Consider the following 23,144-nt stretch of genomic DNA (forward strand, 5'->3'; position numbering starts at 1 on the left):
CCTGGGCTTAAGCGATCCTACTGCCTCAGCCTCCCGAGTAGCTGGGACTACAGGCATGCGCCACCATGCCCGGCTAATTTTTTTTTTTTTCTGTATATATATTTTAGTTGGCCAGATAATTTCTTTCTATTTTTTAGTAGAGACGAGGTCTCACTCTTGCTGAGGCTGGTCTCGAACTCCTGACCTCGAGCAATCCACCCGCCTCGGCCTCCCAGAGGGCTAGGATTACAGGCGTGAGCCACCGCGCCCGGCCTGTTTCCTTTTTAAATCACAGAGATCATGTTCCAGCCAAATGATAAATGTTTTAGAGTGTTGAGTCAAATTCCAGTTGGATATATCAGGGTGAGTTATAGTAGCCAAACTGATTTTGGCAGTAAAGGCGTACATTTTCATGAACATTAGGGTAATGCTAAATATCTTTTTGTAAATTAACAACATATTAAATTTACTATAAAATTGTACAGGATTTATGGCAAAATTCCTATGTCCATAGAAATACAATTAAATTATCATCAGTAATATCCTTGTGGTTCAATGAAGTATATACAATAAATTATATGAACACCCTTTATTGATATTATGTTTAAAACATATCTTAAATATTTTATTAGATAGACAATAAAAATAAAACATGTTATTTTTATGTTCTTTAATACAGCTGTCAATTAAGCAAAATGAATTATCCTAAAAAATAGGAATTCCATAAAAAATATAAAATGATATATTAAATGCTGTAATAAAAATATGTTATGGAAGCATAAGATGCTTTTGGAGCACATTTAAAGGATGATTTAACGCCTAGGGTCAAATATTTTTATTGATTAAAAAAAAAATTTAGGCTTTCAACCAATGTTTTTCCTATGTATGGCATAAAACACATGTTCTTTGAATCCCTGCCTTGTGACCGCTAGCAAAGAAATTTTTGCCAGTATGCACAGGAAGACAAGAAAAAGATGATCTCAAATCGTTTTCTGATTTATTCATTATTAGTCATGTCCTAACATAAAATAGTACTATGAAATATATTATTAGAAATCTTACTAGTATCAAGAATTTATGATCAATAAAGCAATTTAACGCATTGAGTATATATATTTTTACCATAAAAATCAGATCCTCTAACTTTAATGCTTTTTTCTATTTTAACCTCAAACTATGTTTATAACATTGGCTCATAGAATTATTAATAGATTGCCTCATCCTCTTTACTGCTTTGCTCTGGTTTCTTTTTCAGGCTGTGAAAGAAGATCATGAAGTTCAAGAGTAGAGATATCATTATACTGCTTTAAAAATATATAATTAAAATTAATATATAAACAAGGTTACCCAAGGGCATGCATCAGCATTCAGCCTTCATGAAATGCAAAACTTGTATTGAATTGCATGACTGTTGGTCACTGTTCATGTACTCAGTCAAAGAATGTCCTTATCACAGATCTTATTTTTGTAAATTTTGTTTTATTTTTACTTGACAAATAATTGTATATATTTATGTCACACAATGTGATGTTTTGATATATGTATGCATCGTGAAATGATCTAATCAGGCTAAATAACATATCCACCATCTCATATGTATCATTTTTTTGTGGTAAGAACATTTAAAATCCTTTATTTTAGCTATTTTGAAATACACAATAAATTATTGGCTATGGTCACTATACTATGCAATAATAGATCAGCAGAACTTATTGTTGCTGTCTAACTGAAAGTCTGTAGCCTTTAATCATTTTCTGTCTGCCCCTCCCTCCAGCCCCTAGTAACCACAATTTTACTTTTTACTTCTATGAATTTCAAATTTTTGGATACTATATACAACTGAGATTATACTGTATTTGTGTTCCTGTGCCTTACTTATATAACTTAGCATATTGTCCTCTAGGTTCATTCATATTGTCACAAATGGCAGAATTTCCTTAATTTTGGGGGCTGAATAGTATTGCATTATATGCATTTTTTAATCCATTCATCTGTTGATGGACACCTTGATTGTTTTCTTGTCTTTGTCTATTGTGAATAATATAACAATGACATGGGAGTGTAGACATCTCTTCTGCATACTGATTTAAATTCCTTTGGATATATACCCAAAAGTAGGATTGCTGGATCATATGGCAATTCTAATTTTAGTTTTTTAGAGATTTTCCAAAATGGCTGTACTAATTTAGAATACAAACACAAACAGTATACTAGTATTTCCTTTTCTTTTCTCCGTATTCCCACCAAAAATTTTTATCTTTTACCATTTTGATAACAGCCAATCTAACAGGTCCGAGGCAATATAACATTGTGGTTTTAATTTATTTCCCACTGAGGATTAGAGGTATTGAGCATTTTTTTAATATATCCATTGGCCATTTATATGTCTCCATTTGAGAAATGTCTATTAAAGTCCTTTGCCCATTTTTAAATAAGTTTGGTTGTTTTCTTGTTTTTGAGTAGTTTTCATTCCATGTATAATTTGGATATTAGCCATTTATCTGATATGCAAATATTTTATTCCAATCTATGAGTGGTTTAGGGGTGTGGGGAACCTGCAGCCTTGGGGTCACATGTGGCCTGCTGGGTCCTTGATTGTGGCCTTTTTACTGAATCCAAATTTTACAGAACAAATCCTTTCATTAAAAGGGATGCAGTAGAAAAAGATGAAGCTTTTTTTTTTTTGCCTCCTTTGGTGCTTAAAAAAGAATAATCTTTAAATCAGAAGGGCGCAGGTCCCCCACCCCTAACAGTGGACTCATATATAAGGGGTAAGATAAAAGTCCATTTTTATTCTTCTGCATGTGGATATCCAGATTTCCAAAACCATGTCTTAACGGACGTGTCTTTTTATAATTTTTTGTACTTGGCACCTTTGTCAAAAATTTATTGACTATAAATATATGACTTTATTTCTGGGCTTTATATTATATTGCATTGGTTAATATATCTATCTTTATGCCAGTACCATGCTGTTTTGACTACTATAGATTTGTGAAATATTTGAAATCTGGCAGTTTGATGCCTCTATCTTTATTCTTTTTGCACCAGATGGCTTTGGCTTTTCAAAGTCTTTGTGATTCCACATAAAGTTTGGGATTTTTTAAAAATTTCTGTAAAGAATGACATTGGAATTTTTATAGAGACTGCATTAAATCTGTAGGGCACTGCGGATAGTATGGACATTTTGACAATATTAATTCTTCCAATCCATGAGCATGGGATATCATTCCATTTATTTGTGTCTTCAATATCTTTCATCGATGTTTTATAGTTTTCAGTACATAAATCTTTCACCTCTATAATTAAATTTACTCCCAAGTTTTTTTACACTATTGTAAATGGGAGTGTCTTGTTAAACATTTCTCTTCTCAAATAGTTATTTGTTCATGGATCTTATTTTTAGAAAGCTCTTGTCTCCTCTGACTTGATATCCTTTTTTATCCAATTACATGTCTATAAGCTGGGTGAGGAATTCCTGGCAATTGAAATTGTGCCCCTATACTCGTCCCCCTAGACTCCATAGGTCTTTTAGAACATCTCAGAACACATGGACCCCTTATTTCTCCACACGAAGAGCCTCAAGCTTACTTTCCACATTTCTAAGGGTGGTCCATACCACCAATGTGCTTATGTAAGACGACCCACAAGGTTCATGAAAATGTGGGCAAAAGCATATAGGTATTTCTTAATTATTTCATGACCGTTCTCAAATTCTATCAATCCTTTTTCTCCAGTTCCCAATCCTAGTAACACAATTTCTACCTCATTAAATAAAATCCAATAATGGATATGGAGGCACCATCATGATTAAAGTGCATTGATTCCCTGATATGGGCTTTGTATTTACAAAATAAAACAACCAATATTATCATTTTTATTTAAAAAACATAGAAAAATAGGCCAGGATTTCAATTTTATCACAGTAAATAGGCACACATGACCATCCAGTGTAGTATTTAAACAATTCCACAATATTTTATTCTCTATTTTTATTAAAATATATTCTTCTGGTAGATCCCCATAGTATCATTACAACTAATATTACCTTTTGCTCAACTTTTCCAAACCAGTATGTTTTGTGTATATACGCAAGGGAATCTCCTGGCATTCTTGGTTTCTAATTTGAAAGCTCAGTATTTAATTTGCATTTTTAGTGTGGATATCCTATAGCTTACATTTACCTGAAAAAAGCCTTTGAGTTACTTTTTGCTGCTAAAAGAACCGCTGTGCCTTGCATTGATTGGCAGTGATTTTCCATAGGCAAACACCTGCGTGAGAAACACCTGCAGTTCCCTGCCTTTGGGAAGTAAAACACTTTCAAGCAGAAATTCTAGGGGTAAGCATGAGCATTTCCAAACTGTTGTATAAGTAATCAAAGAGTACAGGGACTTTAAAAAAAATAGTACATCTATTATATTTTATTTGTTTATCCAGATGTATACTGTGGATCTTTTAGGAAAACATTAGTAATAAAGTTGCAAATAATCAAATATAAGAACACACATAGTCAGGTTAACAATTTGAAAATATGTTTAGGAAATATGAACATAAATGAAGTCTTTGAAAAAATACCTATTAAGAACAATTTCCTATCTTTTAATCATATCATTACACAGGCACAGTTTTTAATTATAAATTTGAAACTGGAAAAATGAATACAATTACAAATTGACTGTTTTATAAAACCATTAACATGGCTTGAGGCAAAGTCTTTCGATGCCTGCACATGCACTATAACCAATACGCTACTTATTGAGTTTGGAAAGAATAGCTATTTTAGGATAGAAAAAGTAACTTTATAGATTTCAAAAAAGATGCAACATTATTTTTATTATATGCTGATTAATTCCTTTACTAATTTTGCAATGATGAAAGAATATCACTAAAAAGATACATTGAGTTAATTTGTCACAAAATAAAAAAATACTAATTTTTATATACTTGGCATAAACTTAAACATACAGTAAACTTGATTCTTCTAAATGCAATAGAATAAAGTAAACATCATATAAATAGTGTCAAGAAAAAAATTACATTTCAGAAAAGCAATATTGGCTATATTTACACCATAAAAACCTCCTTCTGTAGATCAATTATCCTAATATCCAGACTGCAACTTTCAAATAGAATTTATATATTAACCTATCAATTGGATCTGCTTTAAAATTCTGAGACTATCATAAAAAGAAAACAAAGCCCACAAAACTCTATGCATTCCTCTTTAAACATGGAAAACCTCCTGCTCTGAGCATATGATTAAAAATATAATAATCAATAATATGAATTACCTTTAATAAAGTTGTAGAGTAATATATGACAAAGCTTATCAGTATGCAACTATATATTTGGGAATGTTCATAAAGTCACAGTGATATTAGGATAAGAAACATATTTCTATATTAATACATTCCTATATAGTTTACTGAAATATTATATGACATTTTTAATTCATGTAGATTTTAGTGTATCCTTAGACTTCAGGGCTGATGCAAATAAATGTACAATACATCAGCATTAGTATATATAAATAAATATGCAGAAATAAATTCAATATTACATTTTTTGATGAATTGGCATAACTTTGTAACCTTGATACTCAAATCTGGTTCATGTACCAGTAGTATGAGCATCACTTGGAAGCATTTAGAAATGCACAATCTCAGTTCATCTCAGAACTACTAAAGCCAAACTGCATTTTAACGAGACCCCCTGGTGATTCATACAAATAATAAAGCTTGAGAAACATAAGGATAGACTTTATAATAAAATCTGGAACATGCGTGGTATGTATTATCCCTCAAAAGAGAAGATACAGTGCTTGGATGGGGATGGATTATATACAAAGATGGACACAGAAATTTTTAGCATGTGTGCAATCCTAGCAATAGAGTTATCCAAATAAAATCCAGATTCTGTTTTTTTTGTTTAGACAAAGTGATAAAAATGAGCAAGTTATAATCATTCATTTTATAATTATTATCATTATTTTTTTTTCAGGGTGTGGGAGATGCAAGACATGACTATATTAGTTGATTGAAAAAAACTGGGCATGATGGATTCCCAGTTTAAAAGAAAACATATAATATTTCTTCTTTACTTAGGTGAGCATAGAATGAACCAATGAATGCAACTATAGAAGACGAACTCTAAGCCACTTACACTCCAAACAAGAGACCAGTTACAATTACTATTATTATTTTGTGTAATTAATGAATTTTTGTTAAATATACATATTTATATATATTTAACACTATATATTATATTATATATGAGGCCACATATACACTTTTATTTCAAAATATTACAGGGGTACAAATGTTTTTGTCACATAGATAGCTTTTATAAAGCTTAAGTCTGGGCTACAAGTGTGCTCATCACCCAAATAGTGTCTGTTGTATCTGTTAAGTAGATTTTTACCCCTGTTCCCCTCCCCCTCCTCCTTCTTGATTTCCAGTGACTTTTACTTCTCTCTGTGTCCATGTGTGTCCATCAATTAGTTTGAAATTATTAGAAAGTACATATGGTATTTGTTTTTCTATTCTTGACATACTTCACTTAGGATAATGGTCTCCAGTTCCATCCAAATTGCTGCCAAAGACATTCATTGATTTATTTTTATGGTTGAGTAGTACTCCATGGTGTGTGTGTGTGTGTGTGTGTGTGTGTGTGTGTGTGTGTGTGTGTATCACATTTTGTTAAACCACTCATGAATTGGGTTGATTCCACATCTTTGTAACTGTGAATTGTGCTGCAATAAATGTTTGAATACATGTGTCTTTTTGATAAAATGACTTCTTTTCCTTTGGGTAGATACCCAGTAGTGGGATTGCTAAATCAAATGGTAGGTCTACTTTTAGTTCTTTAAGAAATCTCCATATTGTTTTCCATAGAGGTTGTACTAATTTGCAGTTTCATCAACTGTGTATGAGTATTCCTTTTTCCTTGCATCCATGCCAGCATTTATTGCTTTTGAACTTTTTGATAGCCATTCTGACAGAGGGTAAGGTGATATCTCACTATGGTTTTAATTTGCATTTCCCTGATGATTAGTGACTTTGAGGTGTTTTTATATGTTTGTTGGCCATTTGTCTATTTTGTCCTGAAAAGCTTCTGCTCATGTCTTTTGTCCATTTTAATGGGGTTGTTTGTTTTTTCCTTGCTGATTTGAGTTCTTTATAGATTTGGATATTATACCTTTATCAGATATACAGTTTGAAAATATTTTCTCCCATTCTGTGGGTTGTCTATTTGATCTGTTGCTATTTCCTTTGCTGTGCAGAAGCTTTTTAATTTAATCAAGTCCCATTTATTTATTATTTATTTATTTACATTTTGTTGTTGCTGTAATTGCCTTTGGGGTTTTAGTCATAAATTCTTTGCCTAGGCTGATGTCTAGAAGGTTTCTTCCTATGTTTTCTTCTAGCAATTTATGGTTTCATGCCTCATATTTAAGTCTGTCATCCATTTGAATAAATTTTTATAAGTGGTGAGCGATAGGAGTCCTGTTTCATTCTTCTACTCATGGATATCTAATTTCCCCAGCACCATTTATTGAATAGGGCTTCTTTTCCCCACTGTATGTTGTCTGCTTTGCTGAAGATCAGTTGTTTGCAGGGAGATGGTTTTCTATCTGAGTTCTCTATTCGTTTCCATTAATCTATGTCTCTTTTTTGTAGCAATACCATGTGTAAAAGGCTACACTATGGCATTGTAGTACAATTTGAAGACTGGGTACATAGTCTTGATAGTCTATGTAATTTTATAATTATTAAATATATATTTACATCTAATAATATATATACTTAAACTCTATATTAATATATAGTTTATACATATATAATATATACATTTGTATATACATATATACATTTGTATAGTTAAAGAAATATGAAGGCTTTCATAAGGCAAATATTATTTCTAATATTTCTGTTAAGAAGACAAGCAACTTTCTCACTTTGTTTTTAGGTTAATTTCTCAAAAGCCTATTTTTATCTTGATAACTCAATCTACTAAAATTCACGTTTTTACTGCTCATTGAACAGCTGTTTACTATTTTACCTCAAATGTCAGACATTATTTTTAGTGCCTTTGAAAGACATCTGTGGACTCATAGATTTTATATTTTATAGGAGAGACAGAAAATTAATTAGAAATAAACATATATAAATATAAAAAATAAAAACATGTAGCATGTTAGATTTTAAAAAGAGCTTTTTAAAAAAGTTAAATAAGGAACAAGACCATGGAATTCTACTCAACTACAAAAAACAATGGTGATCTAGCTCCTCTTATATTATCCTGGATAGATTATGAGCCCATCCTTCTAAATGAGATATCACAAGGATGGAAAAACATGCACCACATGTACTTGCCATCAAATTGGTGGTGCTAAGTGACCAACACTAAGGTGTTCACATGGTAATGATACTTATTGGGTGCCAGTCAGGGGTGGGAGTGGGGAAAGGTAAACCCACAACTAATGGAAGCAGAATGCACTGCATGGGAGAGGGACATGCTTGTAGCCCTGGCTTGGGTGAGGCAAACTCATTACATGTAACCAAAATATTTATATCCCCATAATATCCTGAATAAATTAAAAAAAATTAAGAAAAGAAATATGATCCATATAAAAAAAGAACAAAAAGTAAATATAGAGCAAGATATATATATATAAAAGAGGAAGTAAGAATGGGAGTGATAAATTCCAGTTCTAAATGGACAAGCAAGCAGGTCAGCATCAATGAGTAGGGAATTTAGGGACAAAAACATGGAAGGGCATGAAGGAGCTGGAATTAGAAATATTTGGGGAAGAGAATGCTAGGCAGAGTGTACAATCAAGCAAAGGCACCCAAAGGTGACATACCTAACCTGTTTGAGTTTGGCAAAGAAATTAATGTGGCTGAATGAGAATGGCAGAGTATGCCATGAAGTGGCATCAGATAGGAGCCAGAATATATCAGGGTTGTAAGCCACTGTAATGATAGAACTTTTGCTGCAAGCCATGTCAGTATTTGGGCAAAGGAACAATACAATCTGATACATATTATAAAATAATTGATTTAGCTCTTGTGTTGAAAATAGAATCCAATGAGGTTGAGCAAGAGAGATCAATTATGAGACTGCTGCAATCATCCAGGGAAATGATGGTGGCTCACATGAGAATAGTGGTAATAAAAAGCAGTGAGAAATTGATTGGAGAATATGGATATATTTGAAGGTAGAACTAACAGAATTTACTGAGAGATTTAGTATGGGATATGGTAGGTGGATTAATGTCCCCCACCCAAAGTTGTCTACTTCCTAATCCATAGAACCTGTGTCTGTTAGCTTATATAACAAAAGGGAATTTATACATGTGACTAACTGAAGTATTTTGAGATGTGGAGTTCATTCTGGATTATTTGGGTGGAACAATGTAATCAGAAGGAATATTATAATAGATAAGTATGAAGATCATTGTCAGAGATTGAGATGTGATGGAGAAAGAAGAATGAGAAAGAGATTTAAAGATGTTATGCTGCTGGCTTTAAAGATGGAGGAAGGGACCGCAAGCCAAGGAATGTAGGAAGTCTCTGGAAACTGGAAAAAGCAAAGAAACGGTTTCTTTCATGGTGCCTCAAAGTGGAATGCAGTCCTGCTTAATTTTGTCCAGAAAAGCTCACTTTTGGACTTGTTACCTCCAGAAATGTGAAGTCATAGACTTGTGATATTTTAAGCCACTAACTTGTTATGGTAGCCATAGGAAAGTAACAAACAGGGCATGAGAGGATGAGTGAGGGATTATTGAAAGATGGCTTTATTTCAACTGAAATTGTAGATGGAGAAAGATCAAAAGTTCAGTTTTGACATTTTAGGTTTGAAATATCTAGTTTGTATCTTAACAGAGACATAGAATATGAAGCTGAATATAAAAATCTATAGGAAATAAGAGATTATTGAATTAGACATTTCAATATAAGATTTTTGTGTCTATAAATGATATTTATAAAACTACATAAAATTTCAAGAGAGAGTGCAGTTATAGAACCAAGAAATAAACCCTGAACCATTCTACCATAGGAAGTCAAGAAAAGAAAGAAACTACAGAGAAAAATGACGAAGTAGAATACTTTAAATTTTATATATATACATGGTACTAGAATTTTATTACTTAATTAGAATTTTAAAATTTAGTTGGCTATTTCCATTTCATATGTTTGTGAAAATAATTTTTTTTTTTTAAGACAGAGTCTTGCTCTGTTGCCCAGGCTAGAGTGCCGTGGCATCAGCCTAGCTCATAGCAACCTCAAACTGCTGGGCTCAAGCAGTCCTCCTGCCTCAGCCTCCTGAGTAGCTGGGACTAAAGGCATACGCCACTATGCCCAGCTAATTTTTTTCTGTATATATTTTTAGTTGTCCGTATAATTTCTTTCTATTTTTAGTAGAGATGGGGGTCTCATTTTTGCTCAGGCTGGTCTCAAACTCCTGACCTCGAGCAATCCTCCCACCTCCGCCTCCCAGAGTGCTAGGACTACAGGTGTGAGCCACTGCCCCCGGCCTGAAAATAAATTTTAATTAATATATGATACTATAATTATTGCAATAATTTTATAAATTCATTTGAAATCACTACTTCATGATTTATAAATTAAATATTTTATCCAGTTTATTAGATTAATAGTTGTAGATAGCACAGTAGTAAAATTATATTATACATTAGTGTTAATATTACTAATTATGAATATATAACCTAGTTTATTAATTAAATATACATTCAATAGACCTAAATCTATAAACAATACCTAAAGGAGGCTAACATATGAATATATTTATTATAAGTATTATTGTACATATATACATGTAAGTGGTTTTGTTTATAATTTTTTGTGGCTGATCCTCAAAAAAACTATATTTTCTGACTTTTGTCTTTGCTATTGTTCTATAATTTTCTTAAATATTAAAAGAAAATATATTACCAAAACAAGTATTCCTTGAATGTACTCTCAATCCTTTTAAGTATTCAGCTATATAATGGTACATGTTTGGGGTATAGTATTGTACACGACTTTCTAAGTTTATCATACTTACATAAGTCAACAGAAGCCACATTAATTCATTTTATGTTTCTAATTACTCGTTAGCTTTACCACAGTAGTCACAAAAATAACTTATAGCAGATGAAAGAAGTAAGTATGACTTAGTCATTTTACAAATTCTATTGGCACTGTTGTTTCTGTATATTATTTTTTAGGATTAAAAACTGCAGCATACAAATATATCCAGCAGATTATTTGTAAATGTTCTGTAGTTTAGATATATGTATGATCTACATGTATATATGTATTCATATATACATAAAAATTTTAATATGTGTAAGTATGTATTTACACAGACACACACACAGGCACTGTCGACCTTAATCAGATTCAAGCAATATTATTAAATATTGAGTTTATTTTAGCACAAACCTTGAGGATGGCCACGTGGGAGGACACAGATTCCAAAGTTCAGTGCTCTGAAGTGGCAAAGTGGAGAGGTTTGAGGGTCCTTTATATATAGGCAAGGTCTGGGGAAGTTCATGAGTTCCCTTTTTCATACAAGGTTAGTGCATAGTTACAGCAATTTGGCTATAGGCACTGTTTCCTTTTAGGGGATGTATATTTAACATTTCACATTGAGGATGTAATAGTCAAGGGGTCTTTTATCTCAGCCAAAAGATCTTTTATCTCAGTCACCATCTGTTCGGAACCAGGAACAAGAAAATAAGGAAGTTAGTTTATCTGTAACAGAAGATCAATAATAAGAGGCCAAGTTCTGTGACTTGGTCTCCAAAGTCAACCTTCCTCAGGATCTAATGACTTTTAGAAGCCCCAAATGGACAGACTATCCATTTTCTTTCACAAGATATCTGTGTGTGTTAAATATTTCAGATTACATTTATTGTTTTCTCATACTTGATAATATGATAACTCTGGTTCTTTAATGTACTCATGTAGATATTTCCCTAACTGGAGATCATTTTTAGTGCCTGTTAGAATAGGATTGAGGAGAAGGATTTTTTTTCTATACACTAAAATTTTCAAGCACATTACATTGTACTTTAATATGTTTCCCCTAAGAACTTATTAATGAACAATGTCAAGCATTTCAAGTCATGTATTAGTTTTAATAAATCTCTACAAAGTACATAAATCACACATGTGGAATGTCATATTATTCAGTTAGCTCAACACATATTTAAAAGAGGAACCTGTTTTGGCCGGGCGCGGTGGCTCACGCCTGTAATCCTAGCCCTCTGGGAGGCCGAGGCGGGTGGATTGCTTGAGCTCAGGAGTTCAAGACCAGCCTGAGGGAGATCTCGTCTCTACTAAAAATAGGAATAAATTATCTGGACAACTAAAAGTATACATAGAAAAAATTAGCTGGGCATGGTGGCGCATGCCTGTAGTCCCAGCTACTTGGGAGGCTGAGGCAGTAGGATCGCTTGAGCCCAGGAGTTTGAGGTTGCTGTGAGCTAGGCTGATGCCACAGCACTTACTCTAGCCCGGGCAACAAAGTGAGACTCTGTCTCAAAAAAAATAAATAAATAAAAAATAAAAGAGGAACCTGTTTTATCTTTTGCTGTCTTCTTGTTTAATTATTATTCCAGATGAAACGTCATTTTTTCCTTCCTATTGTTTACTATTTTTTCTTTCCACTTTAGGTATTTTTCCCTTTGAGACCAACTTGAGCTTTATTTCTCAGATTATTTGAATTTTTCCCTAATTTTGTGTTTATCTATTCCTAAGAGAGAAACACACAAAAGTAAAAAATAATCAAATGTACATGAACAGAAGTGAACTGAGATACTTCCATCGTATGCCTTCAAAAAGGAATAGATTTCACTTTTCCATTTTTTTCTTCAGTGGACATAGATATTATGGTAACAGCAGGTGCAGTAAACATGGATGTAAGTAGGAACTTAATTGAGGAGGGCAGAGTCACCTCTCCATCATTACACTGCCTATATCTGGTGTGGTAGTACAGGTGCTCTGAAAATCACACCCTAAAGCAGTATTAAATGTTCAAGGATTTTATTATGGCAAATGCCTGTTTAAGGGAGAATGGAGAGGGCAGCCATCAGAACAATATGAATCTGACTATGAGTTAAGGAGAGTGGGAGGGAAAATTGGATAAAAGCACCCCAGATTAAAAGTTAAGTTTTAGCAAGGTTTTTTGGAAGTTCTTAGGTAAATCAGCCTTCAGAGGAACACTGTGTGCCTCTGATACAAGCTTGGACTAATAAACCTCACGTACAGAGTCATTAACTGGGAGCAACCCATAGGAAGAAAAGCCTGTGCGCAAATGTGGGAAAGGATTTCAGAGCACAGTGCCTGGGGTCCTCAATTAATTATACTCCTCCAAGAGAATATCTCATGGATGACATGTGTGGCATGTTATTAAAATAAGAAAGACAAGTAATAAAACAAAATGTAAAAGTAGTTATTTCAAAGTGCCAGAATTCTGGGTAATTTTAATTTAATTAGCTACGGTTTTCTGAAATTGTCAAGTTTATTGCTGTGCAATTAAGTACCAACTAAAGATATGATTTACAAGATCATTCTCCAATACCTCTGAATTATGAAGACTACGAGCTTTGCTAGTGATACTGTTTTATCCAATTTTTATCAGATGCTGGTGTCAACAAGAATGAAATGCCATTCTCAAGAAATGAGATTGACCCTTCAGCATACTCTTTTGTCTGCTGGTTTTCTTCTATCTATGAGAAATGCCCTTCCTTCTGACACATCTCCATGAACTCCATTGTATTTTCAGCTTTATTTTCCTTCAAGTTTAGATGCACCTAATGATAAAGCAAACTATTGTTTCTCCATGTCAATAAGTGTTTAACACCGTGATAGTAACAAATACTATAGTTATGGATTTTCCAGTACCTAATTTTTAATCATTTATTTTTATATATTTTGGTTGTTTTTAATGTTTGCTGCTGTTTATAATGCAGAAGTAAGATCTAGAGTAAATTCTAGAAAGGGAAATGCTAAAATATACGTTTGTAGACTTTAATGTACCTGCTATTTTCCATTCTGTAATTATAAATTTATTGCAATCTCAATAAAAGCACTACAGAAAATATAGCCGGCAAATTCCATTTCAGAAAAAGAGAATTATGCAAAATACAGACTTGTTTCTTTCCTTATTAAATCACCACTCATGCAGAAAGAGTTTTATGGACACAAATCATTAATATTTGAATATTGAGAGAAGAATCACATACAGGAAGAGTTTTATAGAAACAAATCATCAGTATTAGAGTACTGATGAAGGAATCACAATAAAAATATATAAGTTAAAAGACAGATTCAAGAGTAGTACATAATCTGGAAAACCAGAAAATACTGAATCTCTAATTAATTCTGAGGAGGGTTAAGATATAAATTGTTTTAAATGTCAAAAATCCCAAAAAGTTTCAGAAATGTTCTGAAACAGGTAACACTGGAAGTAGGAAAATGACTCTATTAAATAACATGCATTGGTTAAACATTAGCAACAGTTATGACAACTACATTATTCATTGATAAAATGCTGATTAAAACAATTACAAAGTGTCCAGAATGAATACAATGATGATATGTGTTTTTTAAAATTTCTGTTAGGTATATGTGTAGAAGTAAAATTGTTTTGACATTGAATATGGAAATGTTCTTTATTCAATATGATTGTAATGGTTTATAGTTTAAGAACTAGTATATGAGAGTTTCCTTTACTCCACATCTAAGAAAGAAAAATATCCTTATTGCTAACATGGAGAAAGTTTTAGTGGTCTCTCTGGATAGAATATTGAAACACACCTTGAAAGAGCAAGGCTCTAATTCTCTGCAATTCTATAAAGGCTGAAAGAGGTAAAGAAGCTATATATAGGAGAAGTGAAGAGTTTGAAGCTAGCAGAGGTTGGTGCATGATGTTTAAGAAAAGAAGCTATCTCTATAACCTAAAAGTACAAGGTGAAGTAGCAAGGGCTTATAGAGATGCTGTAGCAAGTTGTCCAGAAAATCTAGCTAAGATCATTGATAAGGGGCCTACACTAAATAAAAGATTTACAATGTAAACATAACAGCCTTCTATTGTAAGAAGATGCCACCTAGGACTTTCTTCCCTTTTCTTTCTTTTTTTTAACTAATCACATGGCAAATTAAACATTTAGGACTTTCATAGCTAGAAAAGAGAGGTCAATACCTAGCTTAAGCTTTTTTTGTTTTGTTTTGTTTCTGTTTGTTTGTTTTGTAAGAGATGGGAGTCTGGCTCTGTGGTCCTGGCTGAAATGTAGGGTCATGATCAGAGCTCATTGTAAGCTTCAACTCCTGGGCTCAAGCAATTTTCCAACTTTCCCACTCAGCCTCTCAGATAGCTAGGACTACAGGTACACCACCACAACCTAATTTTTCTTTCTTTCTTTTTTTTTTTGTAGAAATGGGGGCTTTCTCTGTTGCTCAGGCTGGTCTTGAACTCCTGGCCTCAAGCAATCTTTTCACCTTTTCTTCTCAAGATGCTGGGATTATAGGTGTGAGCCATCACATCTGGCCCTAGTTTAAGCTTTAAAGATTTGGTCCCCACCCCCCGGCAGTGGCCTAGTATCAGTCCGTGGCCTGTTAGGAAACAGGCCGTGTATTACCACCTAAGCTCCACATCACCTCCCCAAGACCCATGATATCCCTCTCCACCATCAGTCCGTAGAAAAATTGTCTTCCATGAAATCTGTCCCTGGTGCCAAAAAGGTTGGGGACTGTTGCATTGCAAATGGGCTGACTCTCTTGTTAAGGGATAAAGTAGCTGGTGACTTTAAGTTGAAACTAATGTTTTATTTGCCATTCTGAAAATCTTAGGGCCCTTAAGAATTATGTTAAGTTGACTCTTTCTGTGCTTTGTAAATGCAATAACAAAATTTGAATGCAGCACATCTCTTTTCAGGAAGATTTACTGTTAAGCCCAATGTTGAGACCTACTGCTCACTGACAATGCATTTGGTCATCCAAGAGCTCTGATGGATATATACAGGGAAATTAATGTTGTTTTTATGCCTACTGTCATGATATTCATTCTGCAGCATATGAATCAAGAAGTAATTTTAACTTTCAAGTCTTATTATTTAAGAAATACATTTGTAAGGCTGCCATAGATAGTGATTCCTCTAATGGGTCTGGATAAATTAAATTGAAAATGTTTCGGAGAGGATTCACCATTATAGATGTCATCATAAACATTTATGATTCGTGGGAGGAGGTCAAAATATCCACATTAAAAGGAATTTGGAAGAAATTGATTCCAACCCTCATGGATAACTTTGAGGAGTTTAAGACTTTAGTGCAGGAAGTAACTACAGATTGGGTGGAAATAGTAAGAGAACTGGAATTCAAAGTGGAATTAAAAGATGTGGCTGAATTGTTGCAATCTCAGAATACATCTTGAGTGGATAAGAAATTGTCAAGAAAGTGGTTTTTTGAGATGGAATCTGCTTCTGGCGAAGATGCTGTGAAAATTCTTTAAATTACAACAAACCATTTAGAATATTACATAAATTCAGTTGAGAAAGGGAAACAGGGTTTGAGATAATTGACTTCAATTTTAAAAGAAGTTCTGTTGTGTGTAAAATACTATCAAACAGCATCTCATACTACAGAGAAACTTTTCATGAAAGGATGATTCAAGTTATGTGGTAAACTTCAACATTATCTTATTTTAAGAAATTTTCACAACCACCCCAAACTTCAACAAATACCACCCTGATCAGTCAGCACCAATCAATATCTAGGCAAGAACTTCCACCAGCAAAAAGACTATGACTTGATGAAAGCTCAGATGATGTTAGAATTTTTAGCAATAAAGCATTTTTTAAAATTAAAGCATGTACGTTATTTTAGATATAACAGTATTGCACACTTAATAGACTACAGTATAGAGTTAATATAATTTTTTATACACTTGGAAACCAAAAATAATTTTTTTAATTGCTTTATTACTGTATTTGTTTTATTGCAGTGGTTTGGAAATGACCCTGCAATATCTCCAAGGTCTGCCTGTATACACACAACAGACACACACACACACACACACACACAAACACACAAACATACATTTCCATTCTTGATGGTGATAATTTTTGTCCTTTTTCTTTTCATCATAATCCCACTTCTAGAATTTTAGAATTTACCAATTTTATTGAACTTTGGAATAACAATCAACATTGGATTTTGTTGATCTGCTTTAATTTACAATTTTTAAATGTTATTTATGTTATCGTATCTATTTTTTCTAATTTTTTGAATAAAATGTGTTGTTATTTTTCTAGTTTTTTGATGAGGAGGATTATGTATACTATTTTCAGTGTTCTTTCTCTTGTAAGGGAATGCATGACTATAAAATTTCACTAATTACAGATTTAGTTGCTTCACAAAAAATTTGACATATCATATGCTTATACTTATTGAATTTAAAATATTTCAAAATTTCATTGTTACTACTGATTTTGACTCATAATAAATTATTTAACATTATACTGGTTATTTTCTAAATATGTGGGACATTTAATTATAGAGCATTAACTACAACTGTAAAATACTTAATCTTTTCAAGTCATTTGTTACATTCACCAAAATAGAACATACACCAGAGAATAAAGTACAAGTTGAGTATCACTTATCCAAAATGCTGGGAACCAAAAGTGTTTCAGATTATGAATTTTTTCAGATCTTGAAATATTTGCACTTTATACTTACCAGTTGAACACCTCTAATCTGAAATTTCAAAATTTGAAATGCTCCAGTGAGCATTTCTTTTGAGTCTCATGTCAGCACTCAAAAAATTTTGCATTTTAGAACATTTCAGATTTCAGATTTTTGGATTTGGGATGTTTGACCTATATTATTCAGTAAATTTTATAAGTATCATATAAGGTGTACTCTCTATCCAGGACATAATTAAATGAAAGATTAATAAAATAAATTTATCTTGGAAAACATTATGTTTAATTATTTTTGAATAATAACCAAAAAAGAATATAAAATAAGTTTAGCAAAAGACATTCAAAACCTCTACACTGAAAAGCACAAACACATTTAAATAAATTAAAAAGACAAATAAATGGAGAAATATAACATATTCATTAATCAGGAGATTTGATATTGTTGAGATGTGAATATATTAATATGTACCATTCACTCCTAGGTATTTACTCAAAGAAAGGAATATTATGTTCACATAAAAACTTTTACATTAAGGCTAATAGTAGGTTTATTCTCAAAACTGGAAACAAACAATGCCCATTAATAGGTGAATGGATAAACAAAATGTCAACATCCATCCAATAGAATAATACTCAGTAATAAAAATAGAATGATGTTTTGATACTTTCAACAAAATGGAGAGTGCTCAACATTTTTGTGCTGAATAAAAGAAGTCAGACACAAACAACTATATACTGTATGAATCCATTTATATAAAAAGCAAACTGATATATAGATTCAAAGATTAGCGATCACTTGGGGTCAGTCATGAACAGAGGGATGGACCTTAAAGGGACAAGGGAAGTCTTTCACTGTTGATGGAAACACCCTGTATGGTTGAGGTGATGTTTTACTGGTATGGAAAACTGTCAAAAATACAGATAATAAAATTGTAGTTTGATTTGTTTGGAAATAAACGTGGAAAATATGTCTTCATTATCGTCTTGAATTCATTTTATTCTTTTCTAAAGAGAGCTGTCAATCTAAAGAGTAAAAATAGTTGAAAGAAATCTCTCTCTCTCTATACATATATATATATATATCTGTGTATATCTCTTTATCTCTATTTTCCTTCCTGTTAGTTTATTTTTATCTATTTTTAGCAGATATTCTACTTTGTGCTTAGTCATACTTTATTTTTTCCTCTTCTCTTAAAGTATGTAATGATTCTTGAAACTATAGCTTAACGTATTTTCTCATTTTGAAATACTTTCTCTTAACTTTCTCTTCAAATATATTTTCTGCCTTATTATTTTGGATGTCCTTCTGGGATTTAAATCATACTGGTATTAGATGTTTCACTATATCTTAAATGTTTTCCTTATTCTTTTCTGTATTTTTCATATTTTGTTTATTTTGGCTGTGTTTAGAATTTTTTAAACATATGCTATTTTACCAATTAGCTCTTCAACTGTGCCTCATCTGCAGTTAAAGCCAGTCAGTTATTATTAATTTAATCATTTGTACTTTCAGTTACATTATTTCAATTTGTTTTCATTTATAGTTTTAATTTCTCTGATGTAATTCTTTATTGAGTCATTTAATTTCTTATCATATTAATTATAGTTATTTTACCTTGCATGGCTGACAACTCCAATATTTGAAGCTCCTATGCATCTGTTCTATTTTGCTTTTTCCCTTCTTAAATACTCTTATTTTCTTATATATTTTCTCTCTTTTTTTGAATATAAAATTCTAGACAATGCAAATGAAAAATACCAAATAATAGTAGGTCTAGATGATAATTTTCCTGAGTGGATTTATACTTTCATTTCTGGAAGACAGCTGGAATAAAGACATATTTTCTTAATAAAATCAGGTATTAAGATGATTTGATACTGAGTTTTAATTTTTGTGGGAGCATCTATTTCCAAGTCTCCTTTACTCACAGGGTATGGCTCTTAAGGTCATGTTTAAAAGCCTGGAGTATTAACCATGGCCATCCAAGTTAGCAAAGATTCCAATCACCTTTTCATGTTCAGTGGATACTTTTTCTTCTTGAATGGGCAATTCTCTTTAGAGAGAAGTCAGCCTTAAGCCAGATTAAGCTCTTTTGACTTTTCTCTTCTTACAGATACTGGCCTCGCAATTTTTTACTGCCTTCCATCTTTGTGAAACCTGAAAAAATAATATATTTTTATTTTTTCCAGCTTTTCTAATTATTCTCTGTGAGAATTTTGGCCTGAAAAAAATTACCCATCTATTACCAAATGCAAAATTTCTTTAGATTTAATTTTATTTGTAACCTTCGTCATTCAGATTACTATTAATTAATAGCTTAATGACCTGAGTTTTAAATAGTCAGTATATTTTATCTTATTATAAACAATAAGGAAGTTACTTGTTTTTTACAAAATAACTTTAACAACATTTAAGTAAAGAACAATTTGTTTCACAATTTTACATTTAAAACTTTACAAACAAGAATCATATTTCTTATTTTGTATTTATCCTTTTAAAGAAAGGACTCACTAATTACATTATTCCATTTCATACTTACCTCATAGGATTGTTATGATTGTACTATTTAGTCCCCATAAACTTTAAACATGGTATAAACTCAAAAATGGCAGCGATACATAAAATTATACCATAATGCCTTTAAGCAGAATGAGAAACAATTACCAAGAACAGAATTTGTTTGCATACTCCATTGATTACTTTGTTGGAATCCATAGGTAAGAATAGAATGGAAGTAAATGCAACTTGATTGCAATGTGGATGATAATTATCTGAGACACTACCTTTCTTTAAAATTGGAAAAAAGACAATAAAAATGAGAAGAAAACACTATTAATTATTATATATTTCTTTTTTTAATCCTCTGATTAAATCTATAACTCTGAGTTTTGACACCAACAGAAAACATACAGGATGTAACATGCCTCAGATATCATTATAGAAGCCAGCAAATTTGTTATTAAATAGAAATGTAAAACAATGAAATATCTGTATCCTATTTGGTGTGAAAGTAAAAGTTTCCAATCTTCTAGGAAAGAATGATATTTTTCAGTTCCAATGGTCACGTTTTAACTGATTTTAAGCTCATTTCATAAATCAATGACAATTCAATTCAGTAACCATGTTGGAAGTCAGCCAATAAGCAACAGTAACACTCAATTAAACATACTTCTACAGTTAAAGGTCAACCATCCCTAAACGGTTCCATTTCTGAAAATCAGCCAACATCTGAACTTCAGTTTCTCCAAACCCTAAATAAGATCAGCACTTTCTGCTTTGCTCAAATAGATTGTCTTACAAGCCCAATTCCCCCTTCATAAGCAAGTAACAAATTGTGCTTTTTGTAAAAGATATCAAGGCATCATAAATTGGAAATTTCAACTAACTTTTTCTGTGACCATCACTTGCAATTTTCTCTGAGAGTCTCAGAAAAACAAGATGTCAATAAATCCCTTTGTTTCCCAGTAGTTCTTCAGAACTGCTGACAGTTCAGTCAGAAACAGTTTGAGCAATGACTTATTTCATTGATATTCTCTTTCTTATCTTATTTTGTTATCCTAGAATTTAAAGCAAATAGGTCTTTGTGTAAATTAATTAGGTCTCAGGATCAGAAGAACACTATTTATAAAATCTCTTGACATTAATCTGCTTTCTTAAAATTGATTTCTTTATTCTTCAGTTTTTATAAAATAAACCTTTAATTTTAGCATAGTGTTAGATTCATGGAAAAAATGTAAAAAATGGCACAAAGAGTTTTCATTACACTTTACTCAGTTTTCTCTATTATTATCATTATTAACATGAGTATGGCCCATTTGTTACAATTAAATAATCTATATTGATGTATTATTAATTAATTTTATAATTTAGTCAAATTTCCTTAGATTTTATTAGGTCATTAAGTATGAAATGTCTGGTTTTCAATCAAAAGTTTAGTTTATTATATCTCAAACACGAAGCAGTACAATTAATCAAAGGATGTGCCTAAACTATGGACACAGTGTTCCCATTTTACCAGTAGCTTGCTTATGCCAACAGCAAAGAAGACTGGAGAATGCGGATGAAACTGTGAAAGGTATTTTCCACAGCTTTCTGAGAATTGAATATTTTTGCTTTCAAGAAGGATTCCAAAGCCTGGAAGAAGTGGTAGTCAGTTGGTGCAAGGTCTGGTGAATATGGTGGATGAGAGAGAGTTTACAAGTCCAGCTTCTGTGGTTTGAGCAGCATTGTTTGTGCTACATGTGGTAGAGTGTTGCAAAAGGATTGGCCTGTCTCTATTGACCAATTTCAGCTGCTTAATTGCAAGCATCCTCCATCATTGCATCCAACTGGTTGCAGTAGACATCTGCTGCAATCGATTGACCAGGTTTCATGAAGCTGTAGTGGACAATGCTAGTGCTGGACCACCAAACAGACACCATTAGCTTTTTTTAATGAATATTCAGTTTTGGACTGTGTTTTGGCAGTTCATCTTTATCCAACCATTGTGCCGAACACTTGCCATTGTCAATAAGAATCCATTTGTCATCACATGTAACAATATGGTGCAGAAATGGTTTACTTTTATGTCGTGACAGCAAAGAAAGGCAAGCTTCAAGACGGTTTCTCTTCTGATGCATGTTCAATTAAGGTGGTAGTCATCTATCCTGCTTCTTTACTTTTCCTATTTGGTTCAAATGGTCCAATATTGTTGGAATAGTAATGTCAAACCTTGCTGCTAATTCACTCATAGGTTGAGATGGATTTGCTACTACAGCTTTCAGTTCATCATTATCCACCTTAGTGTCAGGTCACCCACATGGTGATTAAAATCAAACTTCTCAAACCATGGATGTACTGTGTGTTTATTAGCCACATCCTTCCCAAACACTTTGTTGATGGGTCGAGCTGCACTGTGCTGCACTGGTTCCACAACAGAATTCATATTCGAAAATAACATGAATTTTTGACTTTTCCAGGATTTCACAAAAATTGCTCTAAAAAAAAAAATTGTAAGATACTCACAAGCCAAAATGTGCATTTGAAAGAATGGGTCTGTACCTTCACAATTAAAAAACAAAAAAGAAGTGTCAAAGTGAAATTTCAGATATCAACTGTCAAATTTAGTACTTAAGGATATCAGGCATTCCATACTTAATAACCTAATGCAATATCTATTTTCTGTTCCAGAATTCCATCTAAGATACCAAATGATATTTAGTTTCTACATATTGTTAGGCTACTCTGGCTGTGACAACTGATGCTTGTTTATTGTTGGTCTAGTTGTATAAAATCTCATCTCATATGTTTGGCTCAATATTTCATTTTGTTTTTACTTTGTTGAGTTTATGAGGGTGTTTATTCCTTTACACTACATAAGAAATGTATGAATACATATATCTGATGAGTTTCCAATTTATGCTGACTGAAAACACCAATATTTAAGTCTATTCATCTGATAACTAA

The sequence above is a fragment of the Lemur catta genome, chromosome 13 (assembly GCF_020740605.2).
Source record: "Lemur catta isolate mLemCat1 chromosome 13, mLemCat1.pri, whole genome shotgun sequence".
Lineage (NCBI taxonomy): Eukaryota > Metazoa > Chordata > Mammalia > Primates > Lemuridae > Lemur > Lemur catta.